Raw genomic sequence first — 19462 nt, forward strand, 5'->3', positions numbered from 1 at the left:
ACGTCATGTACAACATCATGTCATTCTTCCTCGGGGAAAGCATGGACTTGATATTTGATTGCTGAATAAAAATGTTGTAGCGCAGAGGTAGCTAATATTATTGTATACAGCTTCACGTGGGGTCGGCGTGTATTCGGCTGCCTGAGCGCTGATTGGCTGATGCGCTTAAACTAAGAAGAATTTGACTGACAGCTGGAAAAATCAATATTGGCCACTCACTGAGAAATTCAATGATAACAGTAGCTCTTCGGCGGAGTTAACGTACTGAATGACCTGATTTACTGTTGACATTTGTACATTTTGTGTATTAGATAATAGCGTACATGACCCCGGTTTTTCCGTCCAGCACTTTTTAGTTACATCCCAAAAAAACTGTAAAATATAAATTTCATGTATGTATTTGAAAAATGTTGTGGCCATATTTGATAAGATTAACATAAAACTTGTTGATAAATATCATAAAACTACCAAGTTCTACCTTGTAAGTACAAAAATGTGTAACAAATACATGCAAATTCTGGACAAAAAAGGTATACCTTTTATAGTGCCCATGAGTTCCTGTTTCCATCACTCTACCAAAAAAACTTGGGCTACTTACCTTTATTTCAATATTATCAATAAAGGTTATTTCTTGGTTATAAAACTTAAAAGCACATACCTATACAATTTTCAGTCAGACAGTCATTATTTTTTATGAATGGTGATGTAACAGTTCGTGTCCAATATTTTACATCTTGAACTAAGATCTCAAACTGTTTTTACATAACTTGTGTAGCGTCTACAAATGTTTTGATACGAACAACAATCAGGTCGATATGCTGTGATGATGAATCAATGGCGTTAATTTCAACGAGAATATTTAAAAATTGCGTATACAAATCATGTTTTCTCAGTGGTGTCCAATCTGTTACATAACTAAAATTACCTTAATTGCCGATTTATGAAGTTGTCTTACCGTTAGAGTCAACAATATTATCAAATACATTTGAAAAATGATGTCAGCGGTTAAAAATTATTTTTGGATGATATGAACGATCTTTTGTTTCAAGTTGGCGGACGACGAGGCAGGAGTGGGGTAAGCAGGAAATGTTTGTTACATCTTTGATTACAAAAACCCCCACCCCTTCTGTACTTTGCAGCAGCAGAAACAATAAAAACTAGAAATGGCGCGGCAGAGGCCGACGCGTATCCCCACGCCGAATGTTTGACCTAGGTGTGCCCCAGGGTTGGTAATGGGGCCATGCATAGCTGAGATTGACCGTATTGTCATAAGAGAAGTTCATCATCAACTAGAAGTGAATTGGTGTAGAAATGAAGAAGTTATAGTAAAAGGCAATTTTGGGTGGGTGTGACATATGTGGGCAGGGCGCCCCAGGGTTGGTAATTGTGCCATGCATAGTTGAGATTGACCGTATTGTCATAAGAGAAGTTCAGTATCAATTTGAAGTGAATCGGTGTAGAAATGAAGAAATTATAGTAAAAGGCAATTTTGGGCAGGGTGTGGTCTATGTGGGCGGGGCCCCAGGGTTGGTAATGAGGCCATGCATAGTTGAGATTGACCGTATTGTCATAAGAGAGGTTCAGTATCAATTTGAAGTGAATCGGTGTAGAAATGAAAAAATTATAGTAAATGGAATTTTTTGGTGGGTGTGGCCTATGTGGGCGGGCGCCCCAGGGTTGGGATTGGGGCAATGCATAGTTGAGATTGACCCTAATGTCATAACAAAAGTTCAGTATCAATTTGAAGTGAATCGGTGTAGAAATGAAGAAATTATAGTAAAGGCAATTTTGGGTGGGTGTGGTCTATGTGGGCGGGGCCCCAGGGTTGGTTATGGGGCCATGCATAGTTGAGATTGACCCTAATGTCATAAGAGAAGTTCAGTATCAATTTGAAGTGAATCCGTGTAGAAATGAAAAAATTATAGTAAATGGAATTTTTTGGTGGGTGTGGCCTATGTGGGCGGGCGCCCCAGGGTTGGGATTGGGGCCATGCATAGTTGAGATTGACCCTAATGTCATAACAAAAGTTCAGTATCAATTTGAAGTGAATCCGTGTAGAAATGAAAAAATTATAGTAAATGTAAATTTTTGGTGGGTGTGGCCTATGTGGGTGGGGCGCCCCAGGGTTGGGAATGGGGCCATGCATGGTTGAGATTGACCGTATTGTCATAAGAGAGGTCCAGTATCAATTTGAAGTGAATCGGTGTAGAAATAAAGAAGTAAATGTAAAATAACCTAAAAAAATGAGTGATAATTTCTGACGCGGCCCCACCCCAACCACTATAACTTTTGACCCAGGGGTCAGATCAAAATTCCAAATAATGCAGGTTCGCACATATGCTCATAGCTACCATGTGTGTAAGTTTCAAGGTTCTAGTGCTTTTAGTGTAGGAGGAGATAGTGGCCAGGACGGACGGACAGACAGACAGACAGACAGACAGACGGACGGACGGACGGACGGACGGACGGACGGACGGACGGACGGCGGAGATAACCACAATATCCCCACCTTTTTTTCAAAAAGCGTGGGGATAACTATGATTTTTTAAGTATTTCAATTTCAATGCAATTTGAATACAACTTGAAAATATCCAAGATTAAAAGGAAACTCCTGTTATTTGATATGGAAGTACCCCACCCACAATACCTGACATGCTTTTCTGAGAATTTGTCAACTTTGTTGTTTAATACCAGGATAGAATAAATTGGAAGAGATAATTGAAATTTTATTAAGACATTTATTTTATTTATACTGTATTTATTTTAGCAAGACAGCTCTAACATATAATAACTTTAAAAACTTGCTTGGATGTAACTTGGACATCAGATTTTTCATTCATTTTGTGTGTCAATGATAGGTCATAAAATTTATATATTTATAGGGTGACTAATTACAGCCAGTGGGTGCATACAGAAGGATAAAGAGATGCATATGCAAGGATATACAGCTATTCATCACCAACATGTTATATATCACACAATAGGAATTTATTAAATCCACAATTATTCTGTCGGTGTCTTGTGTTACATCTTGAAGTGTTTGAAAACATGTATATCTGGCTTTTCAGCTATCAAAGTGTATTAAATAAATAGGCAGGAAATAAATAGTGCTGAAGTGTGCCATTAAATGTACTGATTTTGCTCAAATAAAATAATTATGATTGAAACAAGTATGTTTTAGTGTCCAATTACATCATGGAGACTAGAGTTGGACAACTCTTGCCACTGTACATAAAAAACATTTAAAACTGTACTGCATTAATGCAGAATGATGCTTAGAAAGAAGCTGAAGTTGGTTCATTTTACAAAATACTGTTTTTGTTTTTGCTTTTTTCAAACATTTAATACAAAGTGTCCAGCGTTACATCACTGACTTTTAACCAATATAAATTGTCTGTTTTTGCAAAATGCCTTAACAATATTTTTTGTTCAATTTATTAAATTGTAGGACTTTCCACAAACTCAGCACTGAACTAAAATTTTGTGGTAAACACACCAGCTTAAAATTCACAAAATGTTGGACACCAAGCTATTTATGATGTAACCAAAAAGTGCTTGACAGATTGTCCAAGGGACTTCCATCATTTGTATAATGGACGTACGACTGCCGTTTTCGGGCGTAATTTACGCCCGGACCTCCACTAACGGAAGCGCTGCCCGGGGCAGTTTCAAATTTGATCCCAGGGGCATAATTTGAACAAACTAAGACGAGAACTATTACATGTCACTACATACCGTAAATTTGCGGCCATAAGTCGACCTAAAAACGCTCCCAAAATTGACTTTAAAAGTCAACTCGACTTATGGATGAGGTACTAAATAAAAATAAAAAATAAACATATTTCTGTGCCTTTTTTTTTAAGTAATAAATCTCCAAAGCGGAAGAATAATGACTGTTTACGGTAAGGCCGACTCGTCTTTTACTTAAATGTCCGCCGATAATAAAATACTCATGTTTACATTGGTTTTTAATGCAATAATCTTCGTAATAATTCCAAATAAAAACATGTAAAAATAACTTCGAAAATATTAAACATTTGTGAAATACGGTAAAGTGGCGAAAAATAAAAATAGCAATTTGTCTATCGATACATCGTCCGTTGTCTTCTAAGAACAATAGAAAATCGACTGCTGACACTTGTACCCATTTAAAGTTAATCCGTGTAAATACAAACTGTCAACAGGTGCAGATGTCTTTATGCCACCAATTATCGCTTCTCGGCCTTTTGACTAAGATCAAAGTGTAAAGTGTAGTGTTGGCATCCTTTCGATCATTTGTCTATAATTGCGTCACGCCTAAAATAGTTATCCGTTAATGATATGCACAACGGTTCTGCTGCACACTACTTCTGACCAATCAAAAATAATTACTCGATTGTTGGATACGCCTTTAACCAATCGCTATTGTTCAACTTCACATTGTATATTTTTTGATTGGATGAAGGTGTGGTTTCGTTGATTTATTCACAACTGTCCCACAATTAATGCATAATCGTTTCGTAAATATATAGATCTTATCTGAGTGAAGATTTCATTCATTGTTTGATTATAATAATATTACGCACTCACCCTGGATTATTAAAAAGTGTAATTGGACATATAAAATACACAATTACTTTCGATTATCTGCTAAGTATTATTAGAAAAGACGTTTTTCCAGTATGCAGAAAATATTCCTCGGGTATCTCGTGATTTACGAATATGTAACAGTCGAATAGCGAGCGATGCGAGTGTTGGTAAATTCTCGTGTTTCACGCATAATGGCGAAAGCGTTGTTGATTATTTGTGAGCAAGTTACAATTATTTTGACCATATAATGAATTTCTGCGTTCAAGATTTTACCGAATTTTCACATCAATAGCACTAACATTTGAATACAAAAATATATGCTCATAATATAAACGCTGACAGTTATTACGTTAAATGGGATAATAATTTTGATTTGTGAAGTATATATTAAGTTCGAAATAATGAATGATATGTTATTATGATTTTGAACAATAAAATATATTTTTCGTGATAATAAATAATTGAAACGTTGAATGTTTCATTTTAAATATATTTTTATTATTAATATCCCAAAAAATGTCAACTGCCGGTACAAAAGCCCTCAGAACCATGACTAAAACGTCACTTAAACATGTCCGAGATATTGAAGAAATTTACCCCCCGACTTATGGCAGAGTCAAGGCAAAAAACCAAGTTTTTCTAGCCACATTATACCCCTCGACTTATGGCCGAGGTAGACTTATGGCCGCGAATGTACGGTACCAAATTTGGTAGCCTCATGCCATACAGTTATGGACAAGAGGGTTTTTAAAGTTTTCACAAAATAGGTCTATATAAGCATATGTTCAATTTTGTGACCCTCTGGGCAGGGTCAAACTTGACCCCAAGGGCATAATTTGAACAAACTTGGTAGAGGACTATATATATTAAGATGTCACTACATACCAAATTTGGTAGCCCTAGGCCCAATGGATAAGGACAAGTAGATTTTTAAAGTTTAAACAAAATAAGCACTTTATAAGCATATATTCAATTTTGTGACCCCCATGGCAGTTTCAAATTTGACCCCAGAGGCATAATTTGAACAAAGAAGAGAACTATTACATGTCACTAAATACCAAATTTGGTAGCCCTATGCTTTACAGTTGGTCAAATTGATACTGAACCTCTCTTATGACAATACGGTCAATCTCAACTATGCATGGGCCCATTACCAACCCTGGGGCGCCCCGCCCACATAGACCACACCCCCCCAAAATTGCCTTTTAATATAATTTCTTCATTTCTACACAGATTCACTTCAAATTGATACTGAAATTCTCTTATGACAATACGGTCAATCTCAACTATGCATGACAATACGGTCAATCTCAACTATGCATGGCCCCATAACCAACCCTGAGGCGCTCCACCCACATAGGCCACACCCACCCAAAATTGCCTTTTACTATAACTTCTTCATTTCTACACTGATTCACTTCTTATTGATACTGAACTTCTCTTTATGACAATACGGTCAATCTCAACTATGCATGGCCCCATTTCCAACCCTGGGGCGCCCCTGGGTCAAACATGCGGCGTGGGGATACACGTCTGCCTCTGCCGCGCCATTTTTAGTTATGTTTGAATTTATTTTTGTTTCGAGTTATATTAAGGACTTGGCATTTACTGGGGTGAAAATGCATTTCCCATTTGTTTTTTCCAATGTTCCAAGGTATTAAGATCATGCTGTAAGTGATTGCAATCATTTAGGTTGTTGATCGTGAGGTAGAAAGCAGTGTCATCAGCGAAAAGACAGACTTGGGATCTTACATGGTTGTTTATATAGAGGAGAAATAAGAGGGGGCCTAGGACAGAGCCTTGGGGCACACCAGATGTCACAGGAACTTCATCAGATTTCTTGCTCTCCAGAACGACAACTTGAGTTCGACCTTTTAAGACGGAACGGATCCAGTCAAGAGTACAGCCTCTGATACCATGTTCATGAAGTTTATAGTGAAGTTTAGAATGGCTGACTTTATCAAAAGCCTTGCTTAAGTCCAGAAGAATAAGATCTGACTGCTGGCCTGCAACAAGGGTTCTCGCAAGGTCATCTACCAGTTGGATGAGTTGTGTTTTGCAGGAACAGGCACTCCCTATACATAGACTTTCTTTGAATCTTCGGCAAGATAGATTATGTGTCTAATCAACCAATCAGGCTAAACCATATGTCTTTGGAACCTTAGTTAGATTGCATTGACAATTCAAAACTTCTGCTTTTGTTTTGATTATGGTTTTTATCAACTTTTTGTTTTGAGTATCTACATAAACACGCTAATTGATGTTGATGTTAACAGTTATTGCGTTTGTTAAAAGATATTAGGTTAATTGAAATCGATTTTATAGACAAAATTGAGACTTATTTTGTTTATGGAATTTTTTTTATCAGGAAGAGCTTTTAGCTGTACGTATGCACTCATAAAAGCTTAGGGCATTCAAGAACTACTGTCAAAATTTTAAACTTATGTATTTAAATTAGTGACGTCGGACTTTTCCGCCATCTTGAAATCCCCTTCTGACTCAATGGAAATACCAGTGTTAGTTAAAATAAGATTTCTACTGCAAAAAAGTGTATTTAAAACATTTAAATTGAATGGACAGCTAAAACAATGCTTATTTTATCATGTAAGTATCGTTTCTTTATGTATATTGATCGCGTATCGATTATATATCGATGAACAAAAACTGGCTCTTCCGTTTTTTGTTTTTTTTAATGGGTGCTGCCATCTTGAAAGTCATGTGATAGGTGCTTTCTTGAAATGGCTGTAACGTGACACTTATTTGACCAATTGTCAAGCTTTTGTGCTGTGTGCAAAGAAGAAAGCGCCCACTTGACACTGAATTATCAAAACACGTTTTTTCCAGAAAAAAGCGCCATTATGACCTCCGAAAAATTGGTAAAATTTTACAAGGTCCACAATATGGTAAAAACTTAATACGAAAGCCGGCAAAAGCTGTGGAAGTATTAACAGTCCCTAAACTACAAATTAATGGTTTAAAACAACAGATAAGTCGAGGGGCAGGCCCGGGCAGGCCTTTAAAATTAGGTCATGTCAAACCGGAAGTAATATATTGTTTGTTCCGTCACATGTTTTCGCGATGTTGTCAAAGACGCTAAATCATCGGCAGGCAACTCGTAATATCTAGTGATTGATATAGTTGTGTATGTGTATAATCACAAATCTTATATATACTAAGCCCTGTAGATTTATGATTAATGCAGATTATGCCCAGTTTTGGCTGATATCACAAAATGTTATTGTAAATTGACTGTATCGGCCGTTTTTATATAAATTTTTATGTTGTTGCAGATTTGAATTAGAATATGGCATGGCTCATGCGAGTGTGACATCGTCACGGGCCTCAACAGTTCCGCCCGAAGAAGTGACATCAGATTCTCTGACATCGACAACACTTTCACCAGACACGATAAATGCTCATTAATTTTTTGTGCTTGTTTTTACTAATGCTTACAAAATGCATCAGTGTGAACAATTAGATTTGTTATAAGCTTCCATTACATGAATTTCAGGCAGTACTGGTTTGAAAGTGGGGTTAACTTTGTTTCAAAAAACATCGATCTGGCCCGACAAATGTATTTTTACTGCTAAAACAAAATATATATCTTTCCTTTGTTAAGTATCACTGAAACCGTTCATGTGGTCTAAATAAATATGCATAAAAAGAAATTTGAAGATTTTTTTTTTGCACAAATCTTATCACATTCATGCATAATAAGTAGTGTGTTTCTGCTTGCATATAAAACTGCATGTATATAACCAGAGAACCTATTCTATCATTGTGTGTCGTATAACATAACCAGTAGTGTGTTTCTGCTTGCGTATAATACTGCATATATATAACCAGAGAACCTATTCTATCATTGTGTGTCGTATAAAATAACCAGTAGTGTGTTCTTGCTTGTGTATAATACTGCATATATATAACCAGAGAACCTCACTCATTCTACAATAGTTTGAGCAATTATGTTTTTTGCCTGTCCCAGGTCAATTAAAGACAGTATTGATAGAAAAACGAACGCAAACTTCATCATTTTGCTGACTCCATATGTACTTTTGATAAGATTGGTACCTACAAGCTTCGGTCATTGCATGGCTTTACATCCGTTGGAGCAACAATGTGACGTATGTGACTATTTCTGTCTGTCACTATTCATAGTACTGCAGTTTGTTGCCTTATTCCTGTTAAATAAAGGCTTCCAAAATATTTTATTTGTATGTACTACATAAATAACATAATCGAGAGCTCAAATAATGTTGATTGAAGGTGGGGAATGTTTATATTTTGTTGCTGCCTCGAAGATATGACTGTCCCTGATTTTCAGATAAGGTACGTTATGCATCATCAACCCCAATCTACACAATAGAGAAATGTGTCTTTTGTACAACAAAACATGTTTTCATGACTATAAGAGAACCCTTATCTTAAAAACAGGCCATTCTCCCAAAATAAGTTTTTCACATACAATTCTTTCTGCAATGATTTTGAGACAGGTAGATTATTAAAATGTTTTCATAAGATACATGACGAAGTTTTGAAGCCATATCACTAGAAAAACGCATTGGAAGTGTATAACCAGACCAAAATTTGATCACTGAAGTTATGACAGTGTTTGATAGCGTAACCTTACATTTCAGCGATACATATACACTTGTTGCCAGCCGTCCATATGTTTGGTACATAAGATACGTTGAAATAAGATACGTCTGATCGATTAAACGGAAAAGTCACCTACACTTAGAATCGAGTACAGATCTGTCATGCGCATTAAATCTTACCACCAACATCAGGCGGAAGCATGCGGTCGTTCTTTATGCATACGTTCAAAAAGTTTGAATAGCAGGAAATTTGAAATTGTGAAAAAAACAACAGAGGTAAGTAAAATTGATTTAAACGTCCTGGTGCAGGTCATTTTTTTGTTTTATCATAAAGTACATGCATTGAACCAATTGAAAGGGGTCATATTATGAATAGCTCGGGTACAACAAAGGTGAATAGTGCTCGGATAGAACCATAACGTATCTTATTAAATATAGCGTACCTTATCTAGTTTTTTATGCGTCAATATACTCGATCTCATTAATGTTTCTTCGCATTAATTGGTACAATGTAATTCGTGTTTGTTCATGTTATCACACTCCCATGGTTGAAGTTAAACAAACGTTTAGTACAATGTTTAATGTACAATAAACTTGACATAAATATCTGACTTTTTCATAACATATCTTACTAGTTTTCAATTTTCTGTAAATATGAAGAGCAATAAGTAAGAAATGCACAATTTTACTGATAAAACAAATACAATTGCTGCTAAATTCCACAATGATGTCGCTATAATTTCAGAAAATGGCCAAAACACCAGCCGAGCGTCAGAAAGAATACAGAGAAAGAAAGAAGAAAATTGATACCCAGTATTTGCAAAGAGAGAGAAAGAGCAAAATCTAACAGACGGAAGATTAGTTCCCTGCCTAAGAATGAACAAGAAACCAGACGTATGAGAAATCGGTACTACATGTATGCCATGAAATTTCGTGAGAGACAAAAGCTAAAAAGTCATATTGATATTACGATTATAAGTGATACAGAACAATCACCTTGCATATCAGCCAACTCTGTAACAAGCAGCACTGTGATTCAAGAATCAAGATCATCTAGGTCAAGCAATTCTCAACTTCTGGTTAGGATGGCTTTCCCTGGGAAACAAAGAGCGAACAAAGCCTTAGTGAAGGCAAGAAACGAGATCCAAAGTTTGAAGAAATCCATTCATGATCATCAAAAGTCAGTTGCAAAATGGAAGAAAAAGTACCAACTGAGCAAAAAACAAGCTGGATAATGCTAATAATGATACAGAATCAGGTGATGCAAGCCAAAGTAATATCCCAAAACCCCAGTTGACGCCTAGATAAAAAACCAAGATAGAATTGAAGCAAATCAGAGCATCTCCAAAAACCAAGAGAGCTATGCGAAGAAAATTTCTCTTGGCTAATGTTTTGACAGCAGAAGTAAAACGCACCAGACAGGAGAACAAAGATGAAAGACGGAAGAAAATATTGGTGAGAATTGTTAGTGGGAAAATCTTGAAAAAGTACCAATGTAGTAGAACTCTTCAAGTTGAAACTGGAATCAGCCGCAAGAATATAAAAGCCCAAATTACGAATGAGAATAAACAGATAGATTTTGCATAGAAAAGGAAACCTAAGATTCGAAGCATTAAATTAAAATTTAGGGTGATGAAGTTCCTGGAAAGATGCCGTTAGTGTGCAGTTACCTGGAAAGAAAGATGAAACAAAACATGAAAAAGAGACATACCAAACTCGAGTGTTGTCTGACTACTTGGTCAACATATATGAGAAGTTCAGATCAGAGAACCCTAACATGAAAATTTCATTCTCCTTATTCTGCAGACTTCGCCCAAAGTATATCAAGCTGACATCTTTTATATCAAGAAACACTTGTTTATGCACCAAACATCTCTATGAAACTGAAATGTCTGAGAAATAATAACATCAAAGTTACTCAAAGTGCAGAGTCTGCCAGTAAGTCTGTCACACTTGAAGATATTAAAGGTATGCTTGGTCATGTTCGAAGATGACAAACCGGTGGAATACACAGAATGGCAAAGGGTCCAGGTTGATGGAAAGAAGAAAATGAAAGTTGTTAATTTTCAGAAGTCGAAAAAAGAATTCACTGAAAAAAAGATCCAAAATATGATCAGTTTCTGATGCACGCCGCTTGTGTTAAGGCCCAATACGCTGCACTTCCAGAATTGAAATCAAACTAACCTTATGCACATCTGGCTATACAAATGGATTTTGCTGAAAATTACACTTGTGGTGTCATGAATGAGATCCAAAGTACTTACTTCAATGCCACTAGTGTCACTTAACATCTGATAGTGGTCTACCACAGGAGTGGGCAAGATGTCACAAACAAGAATTTCATCTTTGTGTCTGATGTTAATCACCACAATTCCAAAGCGGTCTTCACAATTATTAAAAAACTGGTTGGCGATCTCAAGAATATGTTCCCTCAAGCTGACACTCTTCACTTCTGGACAGATAGTCTATCGTCCCATTATCGGAATAAATACATATTCCATGAGCTCTTGCAGTTTGGTTCACTTTATGGCTACAAAGCGCGATGGAACTTTTTCAAATCTGGCCATGAGAAAGGGTCATGTGATGGCCTGGGTGGAATTGCCAAGCGCCAAGCGTCTGATGCTATCAAACAAGGGAAAGCTTGTATTCAAGATGCTGATTTTTATACTTGGGATGCTGAAAATCAGAAGTCTATCAATTATAGAGCTTATACCCAAGATGAATATGAAACAACATCTGCTAGAATTGACATGACGCCTTATCAGTGATCGCTCCGCCCACTTAATCACGTGGCTCAGCGGGAAGAAAACCTAGACAAGCTAACACCAAAATGGCTTCTTTGCCTATAGACTGCATATAGATTTACGCGATATTCCAGATGATTTTATGGACTTGTTTAACACCATATTTCACTTGTAAAGGGGTTGATGCCATTGAGTTATTCTGCAAATGCAAAAAATATACGATTAAAGAGAACATCAGCTATTTATAACGGGTAAATCGGTACATTAAACACGCTCTCAAACGCTTGCGCGCTTACCGAAATCGAACTCGTTATTATGTGTTATGGTGGTATTTGCAATAAATTAACACTTCACCGGTATTTACCAGTGTTATTAACAAAATTATTACCGAAACATTCTCCCTACCCATGTATTTGTCACGAAATAGCTGTTTTTAACTGGGAATTCGGTGAAGTTTTACGCGCTTTCTGACGCCGGGTGGGTACCTCAACCCCACATGTTATTGCGTATAAAAGTGATATTAATCATATTAAACATTGCTTATGGGACATTTATCAATCACTATAATTTAAAGCGCAAAAACAACACAGTAAGTTTGGACATTGTCTGATATAAAATAAGCGTTGTACGAAATGGAATACGGTCAGGCTATTATAAATTAATAAGGCTACCAATATCAGACGCTCGCGCAGGTACCGACTTCCTCGAAGTTACCGCATTTATTGGTTAACTAATATCAGTAATAATAACTCTTTTACAATAGCATTTATCGATAAGTCTTTATTAAAATAATAACAAAATGGTTTTCACTTGTTTCTGACACACACAGAAACGCGATTTTTAACGGGGATTTCGTAAAGTTACACGAATTGGGTACCAAAATTCTCAATTATTTTACATGCACACGTGACATAATACATACTTAATAATGCTTAGTTATTGCTTATATGACATTTCAAGTTTGTGAAATAAATTAATGTTCTATAAAGGGGATCTCGGTAATTCTTGAAGCTTCCACTCGCTCTTGTCAAGACCGCATTGCCGCGTTGGAAATGGTATAAATTTAATTAATCTAACTTATCTTTCTGGATGTCAGAGTTGCATTAACCCTTTTTACACCGTTTTTGCCATATTTAATTTCCGTTTTTTAATCCTAACAAAATAAACGAAACTCGTTTAAAAAATGAGATCTAGGCATTCGAGCTCCTAGTGTGGATTAAAAGCATTTATTGGTGACACCACATGAGTGCAAATGTGTAGATACCGTTAATAAGATAATATATCACATGTCACCTTCAAATAACATGTATGATGTCAATTAAGTGCACTACTATCAGAGTAATAAATCACAGCATGAATTAGGCTTCATGCTGGGTTTTATTTCTCTTTAAGTAATGCAGATGAACCTCGCTTCTGACCTAGTAACTGATAAAAAAACTATTTAAAAAAAGTGAAATATTATGTGATGATCAGATCGATAACATAAACTAGATGAGTGCAAATGTGTAGATACTGTTACTAAGATAATATATCACATGTCACCTTCAAATAACATGTATGATGTCAATTAAGTGCACTACTATCAGAGTAATAAATCACAGCATGAATTAGGCTTCATGCTGGGTTTTATTTCTCTTTAAGTAATGCAGATGAACCTCGCTTCTGACCTAGTAACTGATAAAACTATTTTTTAAAAGTGAAATATTATGTGATAATCAGATCAATAACATAAACTATTTAAATCTGCTAGGATATCCGATAAAAATATATTATAATTGTCTTTGACAGTGTTGACGTTCAGTTGTTCGTGGTGACGACCGCATGTATTTATACATCTCTTACACTTCTCAAGATCTCTTTTCGGCTCTGGAAACGATATAAATTAAATGTCACCAACTAATCTTTCATGATATCAATTGTCCTAGTTACATAATCCCCATTGACACCGTTTAACCATTTTTAATCGTTTTTTAAAGAGGAAAACAAAAGAAACTTGTTGGAATAAAAGTGAACCTAAGCATGTAGCTTGTCTAGAAAATGGCCGACAGTTCGTTGCTAACGAGTGCGCCCGATTAATTGATCGCTGATTGGTGGATCAATTCTAGTGGGCGGAGCGATCATAGATAAGGCATCATGTCAATTGCTCAGATGAGTGCCAAGCTGATTCCTGGAACGATGAAACTTCACGCTGTCCTTGTTGCAGAAGATAACATATATAGTTCTGAAACATCATGCTACTGTACAAGTGGATATGTAAAACAAGCAAAGGTGTTGAAGTAGCCAAGCCTCAATGTTCAGCAGAAGAAATAGATAATGAGAAGAGACTTGATATTGAAGCGACAAAAGCTGGTATGTATGTTGCAGCTGTTGAAGTAGCCATGCCTTAATGTTCAGCAGAAGAAATAGATAACGAAAAGAGACTTGATATTGAAGCGACAAAGCTGGTATGTTACTGTTGCAGCTGTTTATGAAAAGAAATGGTACGTCGGCCAAGTTGAAGAAGTTGACAGAAGCGACGAAACTGTTCACATTACATTCCTGACGGAAGCTAAGACCAAACAGACAAAAATATGCTTTCAATGGCCACGAAAGGATGATAAGCTATGGCTGGACATTAACAATATACTTTGCACAATATAACCCTTGCTTTTGTGTAAAAGTAGACGTCAGTTCTCGATAAATCAACAAGATATTGATAAAATTGAGGTTCTGTTTCAAAAGGCAGTTTTGTAAGATACGTTACGGGCAACCATGTTCTTGTTTTGATCTTGTTTTGATCAACTATGTTGTTCTTTTTTATCATGGATAGATATGTTTAGTCTGTCATCATCTACATGTACAACGTTAGATTTGATAATTATATTTCTAAGTAAAGCAAGATGTCTGGTTTAAAGCACTGTAATCGCTCAGATAAGCAATGGACATTTTTGTCAAAAATGTTTGTTAGAATACATGTACTTTCATGCAAATTATTTTGTATTCATGTTTCATTAATACTTTAAATGTTTTTTAAATATCAGTACCTTAAACCTACGTTTTTTTTTGTTTATGACATTTTGGGTTTTGTACTTTATTATATCTTGGTGTCAAATGCGTTACATTTCCTTCTGTTCATTTTCAACTTAACAATTACACATCTTTGACGTGCCTGTAAAAACCTCTTGATACATCATGCAGCTAGAGTATAAATAAATATTTTCAGATAACTTCATCTATCATTTTCCCTAAATTCAGCTTGTTTTTAATATTGGAACAGAACGTAAATTTTCTCAAGCGTAAAAATCGTATAGTTGGAAATTTGTAACCAAGGGCGACTTAATATGGTACGTATTTTGATCCCAATTGTAGTTTGTCATGCTTTTAACTTGCCTTGCTGTTTAGAAAATTCAACAGAGACTGTAAATTTTTTAAATGTTATCCCAAATATTGAATCTAATAGATTTGTAACGTATTTGACACCTTATTTTACCATGCTTTGTTCATGTTACCATGTAGTTCAAATCAGGTCCTCTTTGGGTACACCCGACATGATTTTGAAATGTTTGAATGTTGTTCCTTTGAATAAAGTTAATCAAGTTATTTTCTTGAAGACTAATGTTTTTGGTGTTACTATATTCTTATATGTACCCTTTCACGTAGAATGAGTGACCTATTCTATTATTGTGTGTCGTATAAAATAACCAGTATAGTGTGTTTCTGCTTGCGTATAATACTGCATATATATAACCAGAAAATCTATTCTATCATTGTGTGTCGTATAAAATAACTGATTCTTGGTGTTGTGGTAGATCAATCTTTGTAATAACATCACTGCTTTTACTTCTAACATCCCCGCTTTTTCTTCTTTCTCCTAAACACCTATTCATACGGTCATTGGAAATTTCTTTAAAATTATTTGTTGGTTATTGTATACTTTTGGACATTAAAGCCTAAATTAAAATATGAAGGATAGCAGATTCGCACTTAAATGGAGACATGTCGTGTACAGCACAGTATATTTAAAAGATTCCAATGACTGTATGGCAGTGCTTAGATAGATTGCTTTGCATGCTTTTTAGAATGCTTAGTTGTTGCAGGTCATAGAGATAGCTAGAAGCATCACTACACAGACTGATTGCACACTTGTGAAGGAAGAAAGTACTCTTCATTTTTTTTAACAAGACTCTTTCTCATGTACCCTTATCCACGTGCTATTAATATTTTCTTGAAAACACACTAGTTGAAGAGACGTCACCTCTGCTCATAGACAGAGATATTCAGACCATTGAAAGTGGTGAATTGTGTAAGGCAGCTGAGACGCAGTTTAGCCATACCCCATTAGCAAGTGTTTTCATTGAAAATGTGATCTCGGCCACTACTGAACGTGTTGTTGAATATAAAAATCAGGATACCCAGTTTACTGATGATGATGTAACCACTACTTACCTTGCATGTAATTCATTTACACAGACTTTTCTTACTAATTTACACTAACTTACTAACTTACTTACTTCCTAGCAACAAGTGAAAATGGCAACACAGGTCACTAATCAGGATGTGTAAAACTGTCATAAAACGCATGGTAAAAGTAATTGTGTTGTATTTTTGATTGAGTCCAATAAACTGTGTAATGAACAACCATCATATAGAGAATATGAATTATCTGTTCAGAAACTGGATGTAGAGGCCAAAAATGTGAAGAGGTCTGCCATTACATCAGGTGATTCCAGATATGAAAACTTTTTGAATGAGTGCTATGTTTTCCCTAAACATGATAGCAGAAAATGCAACCCAGAAGTGGCTAGCTCAGAAAATTTAGACATAAACTTTTCTTTCAGAGAAATTAAGAGACAATCACTTGAACTGTGCGATGAAAATCAACAAATGGTACATGAAGTGAGTGACCTAAAAGACAAAGTAGCGGGTTCCGAGGTTAAATTAAATTTAAAAGAGCAAAAGTTGCATGCTTGTAAAAAGCTATTCAAAAGAACTGCTGCACGAGAAAAATATAATGCAACAAAAGCTAGAATTTTAGAGACAAATTCTAATGGAGAATGTTGTGATGAAAGTAGAAGTAGAATAGCATTTTTAGAAAACCAGCTGCAGGAAAAGGAAATTGCTGATTTGCATGAAAGTGTTCAATATTTACAGGACTTACTCAATGACAATAAACTAGACAATGGTCAGGTAGAATTATTTGATGAACAAAGTAAAACATACACAAGTAAACTGAAAAGTGTGTATACGAGATGTTACAACTACAAGTCAGTGCATCAAAAGTATCTTCAGTTATTAAAACAGTGTTAAGGTTAGTTGATTTGACAGCTAATAAATTACCTTGTAGGTCTACAGTGTTGGAGATGAGTCTTCAGGGACTATACATTGCTCATGTTCAGTTATGTGAAGTGTTCTCTAAAGACACAAGTACAGTACTGTTGACTGACGAAACATCACAGTTTTCATCCAAATTCATGGGATATGAAGCGGCAGACTCTAAAGGCACATTATGGGTATTGGGACTTAGAGATATAGAAACAAAATCTGCGTCAGACACACTGAAAGTCTTCAAACAGATACTGCGAGATCGTGATGAGAAGAGCTCCGAAGAAGGCAGTGAAACTTCACGAAAGATAGTGAGCCATATTGTTGCCACTTTGTCAGATCGAGCTGCAACTGAAGTGAAATTCAAAAGTCTTCTGTATGACTTCAGAAAAGAAGTACTACCTCTAACTTGCCAAAATTACGATCAATTTAGTGAAGCCAAGAAATCCTCTCTGGAAAGCATGTGCAACTTCTTCTGTGGCCTTCATGCACTAGTGAATTTTGCTGAGGCATCCAGATCTAGTATTAAAGAAACTGAAGTTAATATATTTGATGGGGAGACACCAACTTACAGCAAGAGAGATTTTGATTCTGATCCAAGGGTATGTCGTTTAGTTTGCACTGCTTCAAAGGCTTTTGGAGTTGGGTCAGGAGGAGATGAAAAAAGCAGGTGTCAAGGCCATTTTAAAACATTTGCATCAGAGTTCTTACAGGAACATGGAATGCGTAATGTGCCATTAAAGTCTTACAGGGGAACTGGGTTCAACATACTCTTTTCAAATGCAGCTGCTGTGTTCTTCCTCCACTCAGTAATGAAGGACTTCTTAGAAAAGTGTGGTGCTGCCAACAAATTGTTACAATCTGTGTTGTTTGATCTGAAAACACCAGAGTTTGTTGCTGGAGTAAAGGCAACATGTCATTGGCTTGATAAGCAAACTTGTGACATGTCCATTGTGGACTGTATTAGAAGATAAAGATATCTTGATAACTGATATGAATGTGAAGTATCTTCAGCTTGTCACATTTCTCGATGACTCCTCAAAAAATATCCAGTCATTTATGAATGGAGAACTTATGTTTTTGGTGATAATACATACATTGAAAAAGATGAAATTTACAATTCGCTTGTGACTGCGGACCAGTATGACATCATAGTCGTGGTATTTCTGCAGGTATTACTTCCAACCTTGTGTACAGTCAGTAAAAAACTCTTTGTAGACTAATAACCTGGAGGGAAGTTAACTGGTCTCTCGGATGAAATGAAAGATAAAGTTAAGAATGCTCCAAAAACATCATGTTATCCTGAAAGCGTCTTTGGACAGCTGGATCATCTGTTGCGCACAAAACCCAATATGAGTACACTTGCTGCAGAAGCTTGCATCATGTTCTTAAATAATAAAAGTGTTGACTGGTTGAACTCTAGAAATGAAAAAGAAAACCATGAGTTGATTAAGAAGGCTTAAAAATCTGTGAAAAAAATGCGCCAGAATTATAAACGCAGGTTGAGTGAAATTGAAGAGCAAAGGAGAATTGCAGTTGCCGAACAGATTCGTAAAAAAGAAGCTGCGAGACAGGAAAAACTTAGACAGCAAGAAGAATACACAAAGGACATAATCAACAAGATTTCTTTGAGAAATACAATGCCCCCCCCCAGTAAGCAAAATATGAAGTTGCTATGTAGTTTATCTGGGTTGCCACCCACCTGATGAAATAAAATTCCCTGACTTTTCACTGACTTGTCCCTGACCAAATCTTGGTTTTCACTGACTAATTTCAGGACATATTCAGCCTCCTCCTCCCGATACAGCTGACCAAATCCACCCATTTAAGTTTCTTTTATTCTTTAACATATAATATTTAACAACGTACAAAGCAGTACTACTTGTACACTAATCTATGCATGATGCAAGGCTATATAGTAAATAATAGTAGTAGTAGTAGTAGTAGTAGTAGTAGTAGTAGTAGTAGTAGTAGTAGTAGTAGTAGTAGAAGTAGTAGTAGCAGTAGTAGCAGTAGTAGTAGCAGTAGAAGTAGTAATAGCAGTAGTAGTCGTAGCAGTAGCAGTAGTAGAGTAATAGTAGTAGTAGTAGTAGTAGTAGTAGTAGTAGTAGTAGTAGTAGAAGTAGTAGTAGTAATAGTAGAAGTAGTAGTAGTAGTAGTAGTAGAAGTAGTAGTAGTAGTAGTAGCAGCAGCAGCAGCAGCAGCTGCAGTAGCAGCAGCAGCAGCAGTAGTAGTAGTAGTAGTAGTAGT

At 36.0% G+C, this 19462-nt stretch overlaps 1 protein-coding gene across 1 annotated transcript in view; it reads right to left on the reverse strand.

Moving 5' to 3' along the window:
- The window catches only part of LOC127837875 (protein rogdi-like), a 50966-nt gene that overhangs the window by 24828 nt on the left and 6676 nt on the right, over positions 1-19462 (reverse strand). Inside the window, exon 2 of the mRNA XM_052365302.1 lies at positions 17984-18087. The gene's annotated coding sequence lies outside the window, so the exon portion shown is untranslated. The remainder of the gene's footprint in view (positions 1-17983; positions 18088-19462) is intronic.

Source organism: Dreissena polymorpha, chromosome 1, assembly GCF_020536995.1.
Source record: "Dreissena polymorpha isolate Duluth1 chromosome 1, UMN_Dpol_1.0, whole genome shotgun sequence".
NCBI lineage: Eukaryota > Metazoa > Mollusca > Bivalvia > Myida > Dreissenidae > Dreissena > Dreissena polymorpha.